Here is a 24,683-nt window from a genome sequence, read left to right on the forward strand (position 1 = left end):
GAGGCTCTACCTTGTCATATATAGATTTGTACCTACCCGGGTGAGACAGTATCTTTTTGACAAAGTGCATCTACTTACACACAGCCATGGCTGAGCTATGTAAAATACCCATACATATTTCATGTTCTCTATAAGCCAAGGTTCCAAAATGAAAAATGAAGATTGGGCTGTCAAAGGCAGAATTTGGGCAGACATCCTGATACACTCTCTGCCTATAATGAGCATTCATGTACCCAAATTGAAGGAGACACAGCAACAATTCAAAGAAATCTTCTAAAATTAAGGCCATTTCTAGGACAGGTATTGTTTTATCAGAGAAAGATACATATCACTCAAGGATATCTTTTACACGTAGTAGGTATCCACTCAATTTTGCTCAATTGTCCTGACTATGGACACCCACAGTAGAGAAATTCAAAGAATGTTGGTGATAAAGAAAATAGTATAATATTTTATAATGTTAAAACAAGCATGTTTTGGGGATAATTCAAAGTCAGGCTCTTCCATTTCCAAGTTGTGTTTCCTGGAGCAAGATACTTACTATGAGTGAAGTCTTAGGGTGAATATCTCTCAAAGGATCTAACAGGACATATCCTATGGGGCTGTTTTCAATATTACATCAGATACTGTGTAGTAGGAGTGTACAGTATGTATTCCACATATGCTAATTATTGATTCTGCTATTGAGGTTAGTATCACCTTGATTGTGGAATGGCTAAAATTAAAACATGCATTCGCACCCACACACACCTCCAAATCTTGGCAGGAGTCCATAACAACCCCAAATGTTAACCCATCACTGAAAGGAGTATAAAATCACACAACTACCTGGAAAAAAGTTTAGCACTTACAAAGATAACAATACACCAATTCTGTGACCTCTCAGAGTATCTTCATACAATGAACATTCAAGAATATTCATAGCAACTTTACCCATCTCCCCAAACTGGAAATAAACCACATAGCCATCCCCAGAAGAATGAAATTGTTACAATATGATATATCCATTCTGTGGATTACTACAACAACAAGAAACCAACTGATGTACCTATTTTATAAAACTTAGAGCAATCCCTGCTTCTGAATTAATGGTCCAGAATGGACTGGGCAGGGTACAAAGAGACGCTCTGGGGCAACAAAATGTTCTGCGTGTCAGTGGAATTTTGAGTTACACTAGTGCACACATTTGTCAAATATTTCTGAACTGTACACGGAAGATGCATATTTACAATGAAATGCACATATCAAAAAAGGGGATAGGAAAGTTTTATACTTAAGAACATATTATGTAATCCCAACCAGACGTTTTATATACACTAATTTGAGATTAATAGATTAGATTCCTAGAGTGTATTAATGTGCACATTTTATAGTTAATCGTGGATTTCAGATGTCTTTAGAATCCCTGTATTGTGTTAATAGTTCAGACTTCATACTCAGGGTTAGTTCTTTGTGTGTGTGTGCGTAAAGACAGAGTCTCATTTTATCACCCTCCATAGACTGCTATGGCGTCACAGCTCGCAGCAACCTCCAACTCCTGGGCTTAGGCAATTCTCTCACCTCAGCCTCCTGAGTAGCTGGGATTACAGGTGCCCGCCACAATGCACAGCTATTTTTTTGTTGCAATTTGGCTGGGGCTGGGTTTGAACCTGCTACCCTGGGCTTATAGGGCCGGCACCCTATCCACTGAGCCACAGGTGCCACCCCTAGAATTAGTTCTTATTCCCATTTATCTTTGGCATTAAACTATTGATCCACCTTCTGTGGAGATTCACTTAATTTATTCTGTATTGCTGGGTGCTCTTAGACAAGCTAAATGTAAATATTTTATGCAATGATACATTTAATAGAACAGACATAGTGCAACAAAATGTTTTAAATATCTACGGAGAAATATTATGTACATATGAAAGTTCTTTCATCTACAAAAATGTTCATAGCATTTGCAAATTTTATGGACATATTAAAGGCCCATGTGGTACATTTACCCTCAGATGCACCAAAATGTTTAATAACTTGTATTTATAATAGCCACACTAAGTGCCAGGTGATCATTTCAGCATTTCATTGCCCAAAAAAATCTTACTGATTTGCAATGTTAATCCCCCTGCCACTATTTCCAAATAAGAAAACTGAGATCTTACCCACGAAGCTGTGCTGAGATGGAGCCCATGGTTCAGGGCCTCAGTATCAGCTTACTATCTGCATGTTAGTCATTACAAGCTAGATAAGCTAATGATGTCTAGGTCATTAAGTGTGTTTCAAATATAGAGATACTTTTGCAAGGCCTGAGATCCATGGGACAATTGGAACAACAGATTTAGGTTTATAAATGCAAAAGCATCTGTTTCTAGTCCCCAAATGAGAGACAGTCAGCAACTGGTATGACTTTGTGGCAAAAACTCACAATGTCAACTTCCTTCGTCTCATCTGCTTGAATGTTAAATAAACTAGTACATTGAATACCCAAAATTGAGTCATTGAAAGATGTTACATAAAAATTTCTCAGTTTTTTTTTTTCTTAATAAAATAGCAACATCTAAGTCTAGCCTTGGAAAAAATATTGTTTGCCAAATGAAAATTTTCACCTCTGAAGGGCCATTGTCTTTTTGTGTCTTTTAAAAACAGAATTAAGCCATTGTTTCCTCTGAATTAAACATTCAAAGTCATGAAGATGATTCTTTTTAAAATTCAGCAATTGCAAGTTTATTGATTTTATGGGTTCAAATTATGACACTAAGCAATTCTTTATGGCTTTCATGAAAGGCTTAAGCTTCATTTCTTCAAATCATGATCAAAAATTCATCTTTTGAAATATCAGAAAGGAAAACATAAAATATTGGCAGCACTAAGACAGCAGATACCCAGTGGGCACTTTATAAGCACAGCCTCACTTACACTCACATTGGTCCGGGAGTAGCTATTACCATTTCGGAACATCATGTACCAGACAGTGGAGGAAGCTCGGAAACAGACCTTGCCCAACCTGAAATCCAGAAAGTTCTTGAAGAATTTATTGCAGATCTGACCTCCACGGAAAAGTCCTCTCTGACCTCTTCAAGCCGTTTGAGAAGTAGAAGGTGGTGATTGAAGGCTACTGCAGGGACAGAGAGTCACTGCCAAGGTGCACTGAGGAAAACTTAGTGATGACTGACCAGGAGGACCAGAGATATCAAGTGCTGAAGGCCCAAGTGGAAGAGAAGCTCAAGTTGGCAAACGAGGAGATTGCCCACCTGGCTAGAGCAAGGCCAAAGCAGAGGCCTTGGCCTTCCACATGAGCCTGAGGAAGGAATAGACACAGAGCCACTCTCTGGGGAAGATGGTGGAGCCAGAAGGGTAAAGAAAATGATGGGCTGACCAGGATCTGGGATGACCTCACCTCCATGAAAGAAAAGACCTGAACAGAAGCTGCTGACCAGGATCTGGGATGACCTCACCTCCAGGACGGAGAAGACCTGACTGAAAGCTGCTGACCAGGACCTGGGATGACCTCACCTCCATGAAAGAAAAGACCTGAACAGAAGCTGCTGACCAGGATCTGGGATGACCTCACCTCCAGGACGGAGAAGACCTGACCGAAAGCTGCTGACCAGGACCTGGGATGACCTCACCTCCATGACGGAGAAGACCTGACCAGAAGCTGCTGACCAGGATCTGGGATGACCTCACCTCCAGGACGGAGAAGACCTGACCGAAAGCTGCTGACCAGCCGCCACCTGCCCTCCTCTTAGTTTTTATTATGTTCTTTTCACCCCCTTAACTTCCCAACTCTTTTTTAAATTAGATTGCATTTGAAAAAGATTAAATAAAGTTTCTCTTATTTTCAAAAACAAGCATAATAATTGTGTCTCAATGAAATGCTCTCACCTTCTTACAGTAACTCAGATGGTAAGGGGAGAAGTTGGAATTTACATTTAGGTCTTTTTTTTTTTTTTTTTTTTGAGACAGAGTCTCACTTTGTTGCCCCCGGTAGAATGCCATGGTATCATAGCTCACAGCGACTTCAAACTTGGGTTCCAGTGATTCTCTTGCCTCAGCCTCCCGAGTAGCTGGGACTACAGGTAACTGCCACAACACCCGGCTAGTTTTAGAGACGGGGTCTCATTCTGGCTCAGGCTGGTCTGGACCTCCTGAGCTCAGGCAATGCACCCACCTCAGCCTCCCAGAGTGCTGGGATTACAGGTGTGAACCATTGAGCCCAGCCCGGTCATTTTGAATCCTTGGGATTTTCTAAGTATAAGATCATATCAGCAAAGAAGAAAAGTTTGACCTCCTCTGACCCTAGTTAGATATCTTTTAATATCTTTCTCTTGCCTGATTGCATTGGCTAGGACTTCCAGCACTGTGTTGAATACTAGGGGTGATGGTAGACATCTTTGTCTGGTTCCAGTTCTAAGAGGACATCCTTTCAGTTTTCCTCTATTCAGTATGATATTGGCTGTTGATTTGTCATAGATAACTTCTATCAGTTTAAGAATGTCCTGTCTATGCCTTTAGTATATTGATAGAGGTTGCATTGAATCTGGAGATTGCTTGGGGTAGTATGGGCATTTTAAACAATGTTAATTCTTCCAATCCAGAATATGAAATGTCTTTTCATTTGTGTATTTTATGTTTTAGTGTCTTATAGTCTGTGCTGAGAGCTTCCCCTCCTTGGTTAAATTCATTCCCAAGTATTTTATTTTTGTTTCTCAAAGCTGTGAACAGGATATTTTTTTTTTTTTTAGTTTGTTAAGAAGCTGGTCGGGGGGACTGTCCACCTCCAGGCATGAGGACAGGTGGCAGCCCCTAGCTCTGGGCTAGCTCCATTTTTATTATACACATCATTGCTTTAATCATCAATCTAATGGGGGAAGGCTAATCCTTACATCATGGTTCTTGCTGGGCTTGCATTTTCTAGCCAAACTATTTCTTTAATTACATTAATTGGACTGACTTAACTCTTACTATTATTGCTCTAAGTTTGATCTTAACACAAACAGAGCATGGGGACAGGGAACACAGTCCAGGAGCAGGATGTCAAAGCAGACTCCGATCAGACTGTGCACACAAATGTCAGGAGTAGTGATTCAATCCCCTGGGAAGCCTGTGCTCAGATGAGCTGGGCTTCTGCTCATACTGAGATGACAGAAGAAAGGATATATTTTTCTCCTTATCTTTCCTGAGAGACTTTTTCTCTCTTAACGAGGTTCAGATACTCCTGTCTCCAGTGCGTTCTGCATTCCCTCAACAAATCTAATAATGCAGTAACGCTCCCTGAGATGGCAGCCCCCCTACCCCCAACGGAGAGCCTTGTCTCTCAGTGCTCAGAGACCTCCGAGCCGAGTCACGCTGGTGGAGGGGTGAAGCTCCGGCAAGACAGTTTCTCTGAAGAATGCCAGGCTTCAGGCTGTCACTTTGCAACAGATTTTGGGTTTCTCTGATCCACTTCTGTCCTGTCTCTGTTCCTTAATGATTTTATTTCTTTTTGATATTGCTGTCAGTGTAGAGAAACACTGATTTTTTATGTTGATTTTGTATCCTGTAACATTGCACAGTTTGTTATTAGTTCTAACAGTTTTTTGGTGGAGTCTTTAGGGGTTTCTATACATAAGATCACGCCATTTGCAAGTAAGAACAATTTAACTTCTTCCTTTCTAATTTGGATGTTTTTCTCTCTTGCCTAATCATCCTGAGCAGACATCCTTGACTTACTCTGAATCTTAAAGGAAAAACTTTCAACTTTTCCCACTGAATATCATGTTAGCTATGGGTTTGTAATATATCACCTTTATTGTGTTGAGGTATATTTTTTCTGTACTGAATTTGTTGAAGTTTATTATGCAAGAATGTTGAATATTATCAAATGCTTTTTCTGCTTCTGTTAAAATGGTTTTTATTCTTCATTCTGATAATGTGTTCCATGTATTGATCTACATGTGTTGAATTGCCTTATATCCTTGGAATGAATTCCACCTGATCATGGTGAATGACCTTTTTAATGTGCAATTGAATACTCAGTTTACTAGCATTTTGTTGAACATTTTTACATCAATTTTCATTAGGGATATTGACTAGTAGGGTTTTGTTTGCAGGTTTAATATCTGGTTTTATTATCAGAACACTGCTGTTCTGGCTATAAAATTCATTCAACTCCTCTAATAAATCCGATATTTTACCTTCTGACTTTTAACCTTCTATTTCTTTTTTATTTCTATTTTTTGCAGGTTTTGGCCGGGGCTGGGTTTGAACCCACCACCTCTGACATATGGGGCTGGCGCCCAACCTTCTATTTCTTATATATGCAACATTCTTACCTAACCATCCACTCCCATCCCTGTTCCTTTTTCTTTGAGCTTTAGTATAGATACTCCTTTCTGTTGGAAATGGTTTTAACTCCTAGTCAGGGGTAGGTGACCATCCTTGGTGATACTATGACCCCATTGTAGTTCCACCGTCACATTTCATGTAATCTGAATATTTACACATCATTAAACATGTAACCATACCAGGAGGGTGGAAACCCATCTCTCTTGTATTCATCTGTATAGTATCTGGTACAAAGTAAGCTCTTACTATTAAATTGTTAAATAGATACATTCTGTCAACTGCACAGATATTCGCACCTAAATGTACATGACACCACACTTGGTTTCTAGTGACAAATATGAAAGTAAGCAAATCCTTCAACAGTGAAGTTGGTAGGTTGAGGTGGTAGATGAGTATTTTTCCCTCTTTCAAATGACTTGTTATTTTTTGTTCCATAATCCTGAATTCTGTGAGAAACAAGGCAAAAGCAAAATTTTGATTTGACTTTCACATTCTCATCCATCACTGTGACTACTGATTTCTTCAAACCTAATTATTCCATCTGACAATTATTAGGCTGCAGATTATGACAAGGTCAACATGCAAAGATAAATATGGAATGCAAAGAGCCATAATTCATCAGTTACAGATTTTCTTAAGTGAAGGAGAAACTTAGAATTCATTTATAATTTCATTTACAATTTAAATTCATTTACAATTTCAGAGAAATTTACAGATGTGTGAGGAACAGTCATTTAACCATGCTTCTAGGACATTAAGAACCCCTCTTACAAGTTGAGTATTCCTTATCCAAAATGCTCAGAACCATAAGTGTTCGGGCTTTCAGACTTTTCTGGAATGTGGTATATTTGCATTGTACCATTTCAGCATCCTTGGTCCAAAAGTCCGGAGAGATCTGGAACCTATTCTCCTGAGTAAAGTATCTTAAGAATGGAAGAAAAAGTGTCCAATATACTCAGTACTTCTATGAAACCTACTTATATTTACTCACACTTTCTTATGAAAGATAGAACACAACTCTAGCCCAGGATGAAGGAGAGAAATGGAGTGGGAAAGGAGGGGAGGGGGTTTGACAGAGGGAGGGTAAAAGGCGGGACCACACCTATAGAGCATATGACAAGGGGACAAGTCACATCTGTCAAGTGTAGAACACAGATGTCTTGCACAATAACCAAGTAAATGAGGTGAAAGCTGTGTTGGTTTGATCTAACCACGTCAGATTGTATAAAATAAAAATCAGCACATCGTACCCCACATATGCATGAATGTATTCATGATCTATGTGTATTTACCTTAATAATAAAAAAAAAGTCTGAAATCTAAAATGCTCTAGTGAACATTTCCTTTGAGCGTCATGTGCCAAAATGTTTCAGATTTTGGAGCATTTTGGATTTTGGGATCAGAGATGTCAGTCTGGACTATTTACTACTATTTGTACAATAAAAAAATAAAGATTAGAAAGAAATAAACCTTCTCTGATCTAGAATGATGTTAAGAGCATGTCAATCCAATTTACTTTATGGTTTGTACTTATTTTTACTATTAAATAGATCAAGTTTTACAGAGAGATCAAACAGTATAAAAAACACTCTTAAGGGTTATTTGAATCGTTTTCCTTCTGATTTGCCTATAATGATGGAAATGCAGTATCACACTGTATTTGGATACAGGGCGAGTTCTATGAGGGTCCCAAGGATAGTGAATTGAGCTGCTAAAAAAAGTACAGCAAGTGCTCTGAGTGATGGGAACATTTTCTGAGTTGATTTCCAAGATATTAAGTGGCTACAATGGTTTTTTATTCTTTTGCTGAAGTGAAAATTTTGCTGAATTGAAAAAAAAAATAGGAAAAATAGAATTGGATTTGAACTGTGACAATAGATGACTTGACCAAGAATAGGAAAATTTTAAATGTAGAAAAAAACCACATTGCCTAGGAAAATAAGTAACTGGTGAGCAGTACAGAAACTTTCTATTCAGATCCCCTGGAGTTCCCATCTAGTGAATGGACAAATTTAAAAAATAAAAATAAACCACCTTTTTATTCTTTTCTGCTTTCCCTGTGGTCACTTTAATTCTTTGCATGCTAAAAATAGTCCTGTGATGAGGATTTTCTAACGAGAAGTCTTATAATTCTAAACTTGCACAATTTCTTAATAGCCTTATAGTCACATGGGTGATTTAATATGTCCATCTGTTCATACATCTGTCTGTCCTCTCCTTTCACTTCTTAGCCCAGCCTGGCATTGTACTAAGTTTTCTATGACCCGTAATTTTCCCTTAATGAATCACAGTTCACACCAGGAGTGCACAGGTAAGGCGATGCTTCTCTCTATCTAGTGTCTGTCATGTTAAATTTAGATATTTCTTGCAGTGCCCAGATTTGATAAAGATAGGTGTGTTCTAGGTGCTAACACAAAGGTATTTCATAACCCTTGCATGCAATGAGTAATTTTTCAACCCACTGCAATTTCTCTTGGCTACAGTAAACCTTAAATGCAAAACACTCAGCTGGAAATACTAATAAAATAACCTTTTCAAGTGATTTTTTTTTTCTTTTCCTGGTATCATGCCCAGTGAGGTAGAACTTTCATTTCTATGTATTCATTTATTTAAATAAGGGAGCTGGGGCTTGAGACATGTGTGCTTGTTTCCATTTCTAGAGCTAGAACCATTCATTTATCTCAGGGCAAAATTTCTTTTTCTTTCCACCTTACAGTTTGAGGAGAAAGTGGACAAATTTGCAAATTTACATAAGGAGCCCAGGGGCTTGTTTCAGGGAAAGGCTAACAATTCTGACTCCTTGTCTTTGAGTTTCACATTTTTAAACCACACATGAAGAACGGGGGCTATGACAGACTCACGGGCAGGAGAGATAAATTTCCTGGAGAAATGAGGAATCGGGACTAACATCCCAGCCACAGCATGAGTATGAGATATTTCTTTCCAGAATCAGTGATTCAGACACCATGGGTGTTGCTGGGACAAGGGGGCATGCTGGGTGATGTTTCATATTTTATATCAGACTTCTGACCTTCCAGAATTGGGGACAATGACACAGACATGGTGCTCGTAGCAAAGAAAAGTTCTCACCTTCCTCTCTATTAGTTACCTCTAATAGCCAGAGCTGTCAAGACCCTGGGATTGAGACCTTGAGAGAGAAAGGATGGACTTCTCCCAACTCAGAGAGAGAAGGGCGTAGAGGCATTTAGTCTGTGTGTAAGTCCACTCTGTTCCTACGTGCACCTTAAACTAGATGATATAATTTAAAAGGATTTTGTTTCCCTCTTAATATACCCATCTGACTATAAATCGTACTACTTTGGGGTTTGATAGAACAAATGTATTTGTGTTAAAGGAAGGGGATGCCTGCTGTCAAAGTGATTTAAATATTCAAGCTTGGAAAATTTCCAGGGCAAACATTAGGAAGTCCGATGCCTGTGACATAGGCCTTTGTGTGTGTCGATAGGGCCAGACTGCACTGTGTCAGAATCCACTTCTCTGTAGACGTCCAGACGGGGTGGGCCACGGTAGATCCTCCTGTGAGCTCTGAGGGGTGACGTGGAGCACTGCAGCTCACACACATTGTCACCCTCCATGGCCACCTCTTAGTCTGAAGCAGCACCTGCCCCACTGCTGCTCACCTCCCCAGGTCCTCCTGCAGCTTCTGATTCCTGGCCAGATGTATGTGTTCACCTGTGATGAAGGGGTCAGGGCTGTAGGATGCCCTCCTCGCCCCAGTCACAGGCAAGAACTGAGCTCATAGCTCCATCCTCCGGCCCACGTTCCACCACAGCATAAGGCCACATCCTCACAAATCCATGCTCTCTGGTTGGGTCAATTCCTGATGAATGTGCCATCACCTGAGACTGAAGACACATCAGCTCACAGTGGTGACCTGGGTGCTTGCGGCAATGTTACCTTTCAGGAAGTTGTTTGTTTTAAACAGTCTAAACAGTATCACTGTCACCTCGGGTAAAGTGCTGCAGTGTCACAGCTCACAGAAACCTCAAATTCTTGGGCTCAAGGGATCCTCTTGCCTCAGCCTCCAGAGTAGCTAGGCACCCACCAGCACACCCAGCTAGTTTCTATTTTGAGTAAAGATAGGGTCTCACTCTTGCTCAGACTGTTCTCCAACTCCTGAGTTCAAGCAATCCACCTGCCTGGGGCTGCCAGGATTACAGGTGTGAGCCAGCACACCCAGCCCTTCCAGGGAACATTAAAGGTATGTCTACTCCGGCAATGGTTTCCCCTGTTCTTCAAATTTAATAAAACCAAAGCTTATTACCCTGACAAAAGTGATTCCAATTTTATTTTTTTACCCTCATTTGAAGGCCCTATCTTTGATAGATTAAAAAAAAAAAAGAAAGAAAGAAAAAGAAAAAGGTCAGGACAAAAGTTTACATATAAAGTTCTAAAAAGTTAAAGTTTTTTTCCTCAAAAGTTTGTATGCAGGGCTTTTATCACACTATTTTTAGAGAACTATTTCTTTAATCAATCTCTAATCTGAGCACTAGTACAGTGATGTGGGCTTTTTTTTTGTTGGGGTTCCCCTCCCCTTTGGTGTTCAAGGTTTTAATCTTAAAAATACCAGTTCATGGAAATCATTGCATAAGTGGCTTAAGCACCATCTTCATCGGTATGTGATCACAGAAAAACTATTTTAAAAAGGTAATAAAAATAGCAAGTGACTGACACATAATTGACTAGCAGGGCGCCATATTACACCTGAACCTCCAGGTTAGAACTAACTTCTACTTCATAAAACTTCTCTTCATCATTAAATTCCTCCAAGTGACCAAAATCCATACCCATATTTCAAGCACCTATAGGAAATTAACTTGTAAGAAAAAGGCAAAAATGAAGGAATTTAATTTCTAGTAGAGTCCTCACCATTGATTTAAGGATAGTAAAAATGTATTATAGGATACAGAATGCAAAGGGTTATTTGATTTTGGGAACCTGAGTACTAAAATGTTTCCTGATAGTCTTTGATAGGATCATTCCAATAAAAGTCTCAAACACACAGAATATCACACATAGACACATCAATATGTATAAGTAGTTATTTTTAAATTTTATATATTTAGAACAAAGCAATGTAGCTATATGACAATTAAGGACACTTGTCTTGGATACGAAGGTGTACTGTAGTGTAAGTCAGAAGTCTCCCAACAGCCATGGATGGACCATAGACAACAAAAGTTCTGATCTCTCACCATATGGATGAGAAAACTAATGATCCAGAACATAGACCAGCGATGATCTCTGAGAGGCCCTGGTGTCTCCTGACCTGATCCCAAGTGCTGACCTCCCACTCTGGCCCCTCCCACTCTGGCCCCTCAACAGCGGCCTCCCACTCTGATCCCTTCACAGCTCCCATTTCAAGAACATGCTTCTTTTTCACCCCTCTTAACCTAGAAAACAAAATCCACACACTAAGAATATCTCTGTTGTTGGTGCTAAGGGAGTGATTTCACATTTTACAAAGTGATGCAAACTCAAGCATTGGTGGTGTCTGGTGCCTGCAGGCTTTGGCACCTCTCCAAGTTCAAAGCCAGCCATAGCCTCTCATTTCTAACCTCATAGAACTAACCTTTTACAAATAAAAAAAGAATACCTATGACCCTTAAGTTATAATATATGTGAAAAGTAGGATATGAAGTCGGATGAAGAGAGCCATGCCAACACCAGGGCAGCCTGGAAGCTAGGTATTATTTAATTTCTAGTGTTAGAACATAAAGAAAAAATTAAGATAGTGAGATTCTGGGTCCTGGCCTCCATGGATTTCACATTTAAAAAGTTGCTTAAAGGATGTATGTATTTTAAAAGGTACTGGGCATCTACTAACCCCAGTCTCACTGCTTGTTTCCATATGACCTTGAACATGTTGATCTCTCTGTGCTTTGATTTCCTAAGGTTAAAATTACAGCATGATACTATATACCTCATGGAATTCTTTTAGGATTAAATGAGAAAATACATAAAAAATACCAAAAGGTCTCCGATTAGTAAACTTTAGCTATTAATATTTTAGCTATTAAAGTAATATTTAATAATAGTAATATTACTAACATTTTAATAATATTAATAAAGTAATATTTTAACTATTATCAAGTAATATTTTAGCTATTATCATTAGTAGTATGTGTCAGCCCTTTCCAATCCAAATTTCTTCTACCTGCATATTGCCCAGTTCTTATTTTTGGGTGGGAAAGAGGTTGATGGATTACTTGTAATTATCCTACAGTTTTAAAAGAGGAAAACAAATGAATTCACCTGATTTTATTACCTATTTCAGGTTACATAAAATTAAAGTGTTTGTGTCCAACATAGGATTGGAAAGGGTTTTAAGCAAGTTCATGTTTAATCCTCAAAAACTTCTGGTGGGTGTTTTGAAAAAGTGAAGCCAAAAACATTCGAATTCCTTATAGTCATACAACTGAAAACAGCCGTTGAGATAATGGGGATGTTCTATTCTCACACAATGTGATTTCCAGACACCAGTTCAGGTGATGTGTTCACTGCACAAGGCTGTTCAGCAAGGTGGTTAAAAGCTTCGATTCTACAATCTAACGGTCCTATCTCAGCACTGCTGTTTACTGTCCCACGTGACTTTGTGCAAGCCCCCAACCTCCCCCCACCTCAGTCCCCTCAACTGCAAAAAGGTGTTTCCAGGATGGTGGGAAGTAAAGCTCTGAGGAAGCACAGGTGCTGAGAACAACGGCTGGAGCACAGTTAGGGCCGGCTAAGCATTGCTAGACCTCTTGACTCCAGGTGTGATTCTTGCTTCATCCTCTTTTTGTTTTAATCATGTTTACCAATCCAGCCCAGTCCTAACCATCCCTGGAAAGTAGTTATTCAAAATATAGATCTCCAAGTACTTGCCTTAGGTAGCTAATTTAGCAATTCTAGGCAGGTCATGAGAGTACATTTTTAATAATATATTTGCTCTCCCTGCCTCTTCGCAACCAACTGGATGACTTCGATGGTACAGCAGGTGTAGGAAACTCCACACTGGGAGTCCTGGAACTTTGATGCTTCTGTGGAATTAGAGCTTTGGGAGTCCACATGCCCAAGCCTCATCTATGGACGGTATAATATAAATAAAATGCAACATCCAGGAACCAGAAATGTTTAAGTTTCGTGATCCTGATTGCCTGTGCTGGTTGAGAAGACCCACCATGTCTACCCAGTAATATTCTGTCTAGCAGGATCTGAGCTCTCAGCGTCATGGCCAACATTCTTATAATAATCCCAAGGTTAATCCAAATAACAAAATTTCATCACAAAAAAAAGAGGTTACTGAGGTCACATAAGCCCTCAATCTTATGTGGCTTTGTGGTTTCAGAATCAAAACTATACCCACAGTCTAATAAGTCTAGCTTGAAATTCTGGAACTTTCTCATATACAGTAGGCAGAGTTCAGCAAAAACCTTGACCTTTCTGTGTCCCTTGCATAAAAATTGTGAGGATTAAAAGAGTTAGACCTAAGAATGATGGCGAGATGAGGGTTAGTTATAATTCTGTTCCTACCCACACAGGTTGTGATTGCCAAAGACCATGTCCAGTGATCAGGTTTCCCTCCCTGATATTGAGCTAAACACTCTCCCAACCCTTCGTAGTTCTTGGCCTCAACTTCCATGAAAACAATTGCTGGAAAAAATGGTATTACATTTTATTTAGACAGGATGACACCTTATACCCTCACATCCCAAACCAATTTATGGTGGCTTCAAAGTGATTGATGACAGAAACTCAGTTCAAACAGGCTAAACACACACACGGGCTCACGTCAATCTAGGTCCTAGATCCAGGAACTCAGGTTATGGTGTTACTCAGATGTCTACCCCATGTCCAAAGTGCTTGTATGAGATTTCCACATCACAAGCTCTTAAAGAATAGTTGAGTAACTTTTTAATTTACTGTACATGATTCTGACATTTTCTAAAGGGTATGTATATTTCAAATTTGAATATGGTGTCTACCTAGGTTTTTTTATACCTTACACAATTATTTTTTCTTGTTAAGATATGTTTTGTTAAGCCTTGTGGTTATATTCAGTGTAGAAGCACCAAACCAAAAAAATATGTGTTTGTAGCCTTTCCACTAAGGTACTTTAGACATGTTGGCCTCATTGTAAGGGGAGATCATTGACGTTTTTAGAAGCTTCATACTTTTATAAATATAAACTTTCAGATAATAAGATGAGAGATGTTCTCTGTTGCCTTTCTCCTTCAATAAAGGATTGTATATCACTCATGTGAGGTAATTTGAGAAAATATAGGGGACCAGCATTTATCCTAAACTTTGTCTCAAATTGTATAAAATTTTGAGTTATCAATTGACTAAGAATAACCACTGGCGATGGAGTCTTCAATGGATTCTCTTAAATGCTCCCTTCTCATCCCAGGCTCAACTTTTTTTATTATTATTATTATTAAATCATAGCTGTGTACATTAATACGATCATGGGGCACCATACACTGGTTTTATAGACTGTTTGACACATTTTCATCACACTGGTTAACATAGCCTTCCTGGCATTTTCTTAGTTATTGTGTTAAGACATTTATATTCTACATTTACTAAGTTTCACATGTAACCTTGTAAGATGCACCACAGGTGTAATCCCACCAATCACCCTCCCTCTGCCCATCCTCCCCCCTCCCTCCCCTTCCTCTCCCCCTTCCCCTCTTAGGTTATAACTGGGTTATAGCTTTCATGTTAAAGCCATAAATTAGTTTCATAGTAGGGCTGAGTACATTGGATACTTTTTCTTCCATTCTTGAGATACTTTACTAAGAAGAATATGTTCCAGCTCCATCCATGTAAACATGAAAGAGGTAAAGTCTCCATCTTTCTTTAAGGCTGCATAATATTCCATGGTGTACGTATACCACAATTTATTAATCCATTTGTGGATTGATGGGCACTTGGGCTTTTTCCATGACTTAGCAATTGTGAATTGGGCTGCAATAAATATTCTGGTACAAATATTTTTGTTATAATGTGATTTTTGGTCTTCTGGGTATAGACCTAGTAGAGGAATTATAGGATTGAATGGCAGATCTATTTTTAGATGTCTAAGTGTTCTCCAAACATCTTTCCAAAAGGAATGTATTAATTTGCATTCCCACCAATAGTGTAGAAGTGTTCCCTTTTCTCCGCATCCACCCCAACATCTCTGGTCCTGGTATTTTGTGATATGGGCTAATCTTACTGGAGTTAGATGATATCTCAAAGTAGTTTTGATTTGCATTTCTCTGATGATTAAAGATGAGCATTTTTTCATATGTCTGTAAGCTGTGTACCTGTCTTCTTCAGAGAAGTTTCTCTTCAAGTCCCTTGCCCAGCCTGCGATGGGATCACTTGTTCTTTTCTGGCTTATACATTTGAGTTCTCCATGGATTCTGGTTATTAAACCTTTGTCGGAGACATAACTTACAAATATATTCTCCCATTCTGAGGGCTGTCTGCTTGCTTTATTTACTATGTTCTTGGCTGTACAGAAGCTTTTTAGTTTGATCAGGTCCCAGTAGTATATTTTTGAAGCTGTTTCAATTGCCGGGGAGGGTCCTCCTCATAAAATACTTGCCCAAACCGATTTCTTCAAGGGTTTTCCCTGCACTCTCTTCTAGTATTTTTATAGTTTCATGTCTTAAGTTTAAATCTTTAATACAGTAAGAGTCTATCTTACTGTTAATGGTGAAAGGTGTGGGTCCAGTTTCAGTCTTCTACAGGTTTGCCAACCAGTTCACCCAGCACCATTTGTTTAACAGGGAATCTTTTCCCCACTGAATGTTTTTATTTGGCTCTCAACTTCTTTCATTATTTGTCCATCGATGCATTCGACAAACACATTGAACACATAATCAGGTACTACAGATACAAAGTTGAACAACATGAATGAAGAGCGAAAGCCTCAAATCTTAAGCATGCTAGTGCAGACTTGATTAACTTAGCAAATATTTATTGAGTCTCTTCTGACTGCTACGCTTTGTGCTTTGGAGATTTGGCTGTAAACAAGAAAAGCAAAAGCATTGTCCGTATAGAACTCGAGGAGACAAAACACACACCAAAATAAGCAAACACAAAAGATTAATTCTCTACTTGTTATACATGGGGTAATATGATAGGGTAAGAAAATATAATAATACTTGGGGAGATAGTGGTTATTTTTGATAAACGGAGTGGTTAGAAGAGCCTTTTGGAAAGGTGATATATGGTTGAGATCTGAAGAATGTTGACAGGACAGCCACCGGAAAGGACAGGGGCACAATGTTCCAGACGAAGGAAACAGTAACTGCAGAGATGCTTTTACATAAATGGTAGTATGGAAATGAGGGTTGGGGGAAGTATAATAAAACAAGAAGGGTGTGGGGAGAGGTGGGCTCTGTAAGGTATGCCTTACGACATAATGAATTTGATGTTAGACTAGAATTTTGATGTTTATGGCTGACTGTAATATATGCAGTAAGTATTTGTGGCATAAGGATTCAGAATAGGGGAAAATATATGTAAGAAACCACAAAAAACAGAATACAAAGCAGTTTATGAGTGTCCTTAGCATCTAGGAACGTGTATGTGTGCATATACCCACTTGTATGTAAAAATTTGAAACACCCCAAAATGACGGGTTGAAGAATAGTGCACAGCACTTCCATACACCCTTCGCAAAGAGACCTTTTCCAAGTTCTCTAGTTGTCCCATTGATTTCCTTTGAAGAAAAAGGATGAAGTCCGGGATCAGGCATGCCAGCCAACTGTCTGCTCTGATCCCCTCCGATCTAAGGCTGCCCTAAACTTCTCTTGAATTTTATTTTCTTACTTACTTCAGTCTCTTTGCAGAGGGACCCTCAGTTGGGGTATCTGTTATTTCTTTGTGATTAGGGCCATGAGTGCATTTCCTGCCCCACTTTCACAGACGGGTTTTGTCTGCGGGTTGCGTCCTACACTGTGGCTCATGGATGCAAATGTGTCCTCTTGCTTATCATGTGAACTCTGGTCATTTCACTAAGATGGTGTCTGCCTGGTACTGTGGCCCCCAAAAGTCAGCACTCTTATAATTGGTAATATTTTGTGGAGAAAAAATTTGATACTAATTATTAATAAAACCCCCATTCTTCCCACTTTCACTGCTGGGGTTAGCATCATTAATATATGTGCCCTGAATTAACTTGCCATGGTTAATACTACGACATTAGAGTTTATAATTCCACCATTTCTTTCACAGTTATCTGTTTACATTCTGTTTTATGAAAGAATACCATTCTCCATTAATTCACACGTCTATTTACCTTAGTATGGCCTTACAGGTACCCGTTTAATTTAGTGGGTTATAATCTGTATATTTTGAGGATAAATGTTCCTAAATTTTGGCCAGTGGGAGCCCCCTCTCACCGTCACTACATCCTTTCAACATGTCCTCTTTACTCAAGGACTTCCTTACTTTCTGATACAATAAAGTGCTTCAGGCTCTTTTTTTTTTTTTTTTTGAAACAGAGTCTTGCTATGTTGCCCTGGGCAGAGTACTGTGGCCTTATATCTCACAGCAACCTCAAACTCCTGAGCTTAAGTTATTCTCTTGCCTTTGCCTCCCAGTAGCTGAGACTACAGGTGCCTGCCACAACACCTGGCTATTTTTGTTGTTGTTGTAGTTGGCCCTGGCCAGGTTCAAACCCACAGCCTTGGTACATGTAGCTGGTAGCATAACCACACGGCCACAGGTGCTGAACCAAGGCTCATCTTACTCTGACCTTGACCAGCCATTTCCTTGATGAGAGCTGGTTCCTTTCAAGAGAGAAATGGTGTTTAGAAACCTAATTATAGACACTAGTTGCACTCATGACTATCAGGATACCAATGATCTTAATTAAGACTGTAGAGTAGAGAGTTTATATCAGTGACTCTAATTCCAACCCACAAAGTTCATTCTAGCTTTTCCTCTTCCCTTGCTCATTTTTTCCATTCTTAGTGAGAAACATCACCAGATTACCTTCTTATTATAAACCTCAATAGTTTCCCTATATTGACCATAACTGCTGTGAAACAAAAAAGAGAGAGAGAGAGAGAGAAAAAGGGCCAATATGAACTTTTCACTCTTAATAAAGGAATTTAGTGGATCCAAAGTGAGAGAATCTATAAATGGATTTTATTTCCAGAACCACTCAATTTATAAACTATATCTTGCCAGTTTTGACATAATATTGCTGGCCTGCTTCATTACAAGGGTCTTTGGAGATGGGCATCACTGGTGTATTATCCTTATCGAGGCAATGGCTACACAGATCTTCACGTCAGCAATAGGTATGCTGAACCCTTTGTTTTAATACTTGAAGCATCATCAAAAGTTAAAGAAATTGACCTCTAATGGGGACATAGATGCTATTCTCACAGGGCCCAGTTGGATTTTCATTTACATAAATACCTAAGAAATGATAAAATATTAGATTGAAAAGAATTTGCAGAAGAGTTTAAACTAAACATCAGATAAAAAAAAATCAATGATGGAAGTGTCAATTTTTTAAGCAGTCTGTTTTATTGCCTGATGTTATATAAATTCACTCAATTTTTCACACGAGTTAGGTTCACATGTTTGAGGCACTGACAGTTGCTCAACACTGAATTTAAAAGACCCCTGGTTTCAGGGATGCCTGAGAGAAGAAAGGCACAGTTCCTGGGAAACTGCACCTCACCAATTTGCAAGACTTCTTTTGCAGACAAATGTCAGACCCTGAAATTTCCATTGTCAATGTATATCCAGTTCTGAGTCCCACTGCTTTATTGTTACCTACACACAAAGCAGTCATTTATCCATCCATTCATTCAGCAAATGCCAATAAGTTTCTCATATCCCATCAGCATGGATAAAGTGATTAAGAGATTTATGTATTTACTCACAAATCTTTATTGATCATTTACCATGCAGTAGGAATTATTCTTGGTGCTGACGGTAAAACAGTGAACAAGGCAAACCATGTTCATTTGCTCAGGGAATTTGTGGGAAATTGATGGAGAGGGAAACACTTTTACACTGTTGGCGGGACTGCAAACTAATATAGTCTCTTTGGAAAGAAGTACGGAGAATCCTCAAAGATCTGAAATTGACCTCCCATTCAACCCTACATTCCCATTAATAGACATCTACCCAGAGTGGGGAAAAAAATAGTTTTATCATAAGGATATTTGCACTAGACTATTGCAGCTCAATTTACAATTGCCAAAATGTGGAAACAAGCTAAATGCCCGTCAAATCAGGAATATATGTACCATGGAATACTATTCAGCCATAATAAAGATGGTGACTTTACATCTCTATTAACTTGGATGGAGTCGAAACATATTCTTTGTAGTAAAGTATCACAAGAATGGAAAATCAAATATCCAATGTATTCAATACTAATATGAAGCCAATAGATGATCTAGTAGACACCCACATCAGAAAAAAAATCTCAATACAATTCAAGGTTGGGAACAAGGGAGCAGGGAGGGGAATGAGTGTGCCCCCACTTAATGGGCACAATGTAGGGTGCATGGTGCACCTTCTGAGTGTGGGGCACAATTACAAGAGGGACTGTACCTAACAAATGCAAATATTGTAAACTTCAGCTTGAACCCTCACATTAACCTGAAATTAAAAATAAGGGCTTTCCAGAAAATAAATGCTATCAAGACCATGACGCAAGTGACATGATGGAAAGACGTGGATGCTACTTTCCATTTAATGATCAAAAAGGTATCCCTGAAAAGATGTTGCTGGATCTGAATGATGTCAAGATGTCCAAACTAAAAGATTTTTAAAAAAGCATTAAAGCAGAAATAGTCAATTGTTTATTCTGTAGAAAGACCACAGTAAGTGGAAAAACCCAGTGAGTTCAGATGACAGTGAGTTTAAGCACACAGAAATTGCTCAGTGAACTAAGGAAGCCTGGGAACAGAGAAGCTTCACAGAAGGATAAGGTTTAACATACCCAGATGATATAAACAGGAGAGGCACAGAAAATAAGCATGGGGGAGATTGTGTTGTTTTAAGTTTTGCATGGAGGACTTGGCATGCACAGAGGTAGTATTTGGTGGATGAGGTTGTTTCAAAATAGGTAGGTGATCCTCATAAGCCACCTAGATCCACAAAATTCAAGGTGTTCCTCGGTGTCTTAAAGTTCTTAAGAAGGGCCCACAAGCTTATGTTAAGGAATAAGGGGAGGGGCAAATGGGAAAAGCTGAAGCATTCGCATCCCTATTGAACTGCAACTCCTGATTTCTTTATGCTTTTTACATATTGGGACTCTGTGTTACATTTTTTAAATGGTACATTTTAATCTCCAAAATAATTAAAACAAAGCTACACAAAGCCAGACTACTTCTAGCTATAATAAGAGCATCTGTCAGATCACCACCACCCACCCCCATAAACTATAAAGCTAGGGAGGAAATAGATCCTGGAAAGAACTGCCGAGGGACCGAGGCACCTGGGACTTTACTCCAGAAGACAGTCAGTGCTCCTAAACATTCAGGAGGAGTTCCCTCTTTCCCTGAGTTCCCTTTATGCCCCAAAGTAGGAACGTCACCCCTTTCAGAATTATTGAGAACAGTTTCTAGCCTTTCATCTGATTCCATAATTATTAGATTGGTATCTTTTGGATTTGAACATGTGTGGCTCAACCTCTTCTTTCTCACCTGCACTTGTCTTTGGGTTGGCTGTATTTTTACTTCTATATTATAAGCACCCTTGGGTAAAAGGATCAGGCCTGTCTGTGCACCTGAGGGCATAAGAAAGTCATTCTGCGTATCCAGAGAAGTGTTGTCTCGTTCTTGAGACCCAAACTCCTCTGAGGATGGATTATCCCAAGGGGTAGGCTCAGGAAACCCTGCTACAGAGCTTGACAATGGCTGTGGGTTAAGCTAAAAGTTTCCACCTTAAGCCCATTACTGGAAAATCCTAATAAAAAAGCCTGAGATTTTGATTTCCACCTGTTTGACTCCTCCCAGAACTGTGAGAAAGCCAAGTGCCATGATTCAATCTCTCTCAAATCTGAACACACAACACAAATTCACAAAGAATTGGCACCATTGCTCCAAAAAGAGCCATTTCCAGGCCTAAATGGTACGTTGTTCTCGGCCTTTCATGCCACAGCTCTGCTATATAGCTCTGAGAAAATGGGTTATCCCAGAGGACTTATTTTAGCGACTGTTATTGAGTCCCTTCTACTAGCCAGCTCTCGGGTTATAAAAATTGTATGGTTTGGGGAGGGGTGATCAAATCTACTACCAATCGCGACCCATTCTATTTTCCCAGAGAAGCTCTTCCCAACTCCCCCGACTCCATTCTCCACCTATCCCTTCCCCTTTGCATCACTGCACTTGTTACAAAGAACTATGTGAGTAACCTTGTCTATTGAATTATTAAATAGTGTAGTAGTTGTTTAAGTTGTTCACTCTGTAAAGCCCATGAAACTTCCTGTTTTAGTTACCACTGTGTCTTTTCAAACTGCAACCCTACTCACCAATGACAATAAAAAAATGTCTTTTGCAGCAACATGGGTGGAGCTGGAGGTCGTTATTCTATGTAATCCAACAACAAAAAAGCCAAATACCATGTGTTCTCATTCATGAATGAAGCAGCGGGTGTGCGTTGTCATACAGTGTGACGATGGACCCTGGAAACTCAGAGAGAGGGAGGGAGGTACAGGAAGAAAAAGAAGTAGGATATGGTAGTTGCTCAAAGAGTGTGATGGAATAATTATGTATTAATGGCATAATACTACTTTACAAGGAAGTTGATAAGATATGGTAGCATTTTGTACTTCTCCCTTAGAAAATAAGACTAAGAAAAAAGTGGCATCAGAACTGGGCTTGGTTGGTGGGTTTCAGTGTATATAGAGGGTTATGAGAATAGTCTAAGTACATACTTGCCATAGACACTGGAAAAACTATTTCGATTCACTGAGAATGAAGGTAACAATGAACCTTTACTTCCTAACCATTTGTACATCTTCTCATTGGTATGAATCTTACTAGTTCTTTCCAGGCATACAAAGAAATTTCAAAATATGGCCAAATTCTCTTATGGTTAGTACAGAGAAGAACCACCATTGCCAATGGTTTATTTTTCTTTTTTCTTTCTTTCTTTTTTTTTTTTTTTTTATAGGAAGTTCTGTCTGACATTGTAGTGAGCCTATCCCTGCTGCAAGACTGTGGATCAAGTTTGAGCAACAGTTCACTGAACAATAATTTTCTTCAATTGAATCTTGCTCCTTGCTGGGGAAATTCACTCTGTACTGATAGTATTGAGAGCTCCGAAATAAGGGTTATCTATCTTGTGCTTTCCAAGTCCATTTCATCATCAGCCCCAGAAATCACTTATCAGCACCTAATCATCTACATTTGGCCTTGGCTTTGTCTTTGGACCAAACAAAATAAATGGACATCCCCCTCTTTAGGTCACTGATGCCCAAATTCTATCATAATGCCATTAGCACATTGTCACCTATAATTCATTTCTATGCTTGAGTTCTCTGTGGGATAATGTGCCTTTGTGGGCAGGTTCTTGCCTTACTCCCCATGATTTCCACAGTACCTAGCACTCAAAAAGGCCTCAAATATTTGCTGAACAAATGAGTTTTGTAAATGGTAACATGAATAAACATAAAGCTGTGCAAATCATCCATATTGAACAAAGTATATCATATCCATTTGCAATCTTTCTCAAGACTAAATAAGCTTTTAGTGTCCATCATAAAAGTATCTATTAAAACTCTTATTCCAGCTTACCTTTAGAATGTTGTGTGTTAGAGGTAGTAGCATTTATGATTAGAGTTGGAACATTCACTGATTAGAGAACAGGGCATAAATGTGTTTTGGTTTCCCTTGGATTTTCATTGCCTGGTACAAAATACAAAGTTTGCTGAATGCGTATTTTATTTCCATCTTGGTATAATACTTAGAATTCTTACAGTTGATACAGATTGTCCTTTGATAATGTATTAAGAAAATTTTTTGATTCAATGATCACAGCACGCCAGTGATTTAGCTATTAAGCACTCGTTGTATGAAATGTACTATTCTGATAATTGGTGGTACCACCAAGAATAAAATGTTATTAAGGAACCTAATAAGTCTAGAGATATTAAATACCTAAGTACCAATGTGATACTTGTACAAAGTATGAAATTAGAAGTTGGATATAAGCTATCAGACCTGAAATTCTCTTCTGCATTGGGTTGCTGTAAACCTAAATTCTGCTTGTGATTTTCCAAGGTGTATAGAACTCATAATTGCCATTCAATTTTTCTTGCCCAGACTGAATCATGAGGTATGTCCTTGCAAGATCATTGCTGATGAGACCTCTTTGAAACTAACACATCTCCGTGATGACTGCCCAGGGGCGCAGGTATCACCCCAGAGACCAGAAGTTTTCTGGCAGATTATACACAGGTCTACACAGGAACCTCTAAAACCCCACCAGCTTCCTCTCCTGAAGAGTGAGCCAAGCAAAACTTCTGAGGTCAAATGGCAATATTTTTTCCTTTGGCATTGGAAAGGACACACTCTCACTAAGATCAGGAAGACCTTATATTAAAGATTTCTGATTTTAAGCAACAAAAACTATTTGAGCTAGCTGAAGCATTAAAGGAATCTTTGCTCTGTGGGCAAAGGACAGATCAGGGAGCCAAGGGCAGGGGGAGAGCTGGAGCCAAGGAGAGGATGGAATTGAGACCCAGTTCCCCAGATAATCTTATCTTTTCTTTTTTAATATAGGCTTTATTATTTTTGTTCTATTGTCTGTTCCCCAGGATTGGTTGGGTAGAAAATTGACAAGTTTTCTCAGAACACGCCCCTCTAGCTGCTCCATAAATGTGTTCCCCCTCAGTGCCTGGTTATAGACCCTCACAATATCAGAACACATGACCAGGTGCAGTGTGTGCGTGGCCCAACCTGTGTTGCTGTCATGTGACTAAGTTCTGACAGATGGAATGTCAGAACTCTCCTTAAAGAGAGTCGCATGGAATAGAACCTTCACCCTCTTGCCTCCATCCCATTGCAGGCTTGATAGCTCAAACTAGCAACCCTGGGGTATAAAGGGCCATAATGAAAGAGAGCAAGGAGTAAAAATGACCCCATATGTTGTTATAACAGTCCCAGGATGCTAATTTCTGGAATTCAATGTGGGGGCTAATTTCTGTGTTTCTACTCTTAATTTTGGATTTTTTCTGTATTAACTGCTGAGTCTAACCTAATTGATAAAGATACAATACTGTCCCCTTCCTCTACTATCTTTCCTTCCTCATTTTTCCTACCTTCTTGTTATTTCCAAATCCCTTGAAAACCACCCTTGTCCTTGACCCCATGGACTGGTCAGAAAGCCCCCTCATGTTA

Source organism: Nycticebus coucang, chromosome 21 (genome assembly GCF_027406575.1).
Source record: "Nycticebus coucang isolate mNycCou1 chromosome 21, mNycCou1.pri, whole genome shotgun sequence".
Classification (NCBI taxonomy): domain Eukaryota; kingdom Metazoa; phylum Chordata; class Mammalia; order Primates; family Lorisidae; genus Nycticebus; species Nycticebus coucang.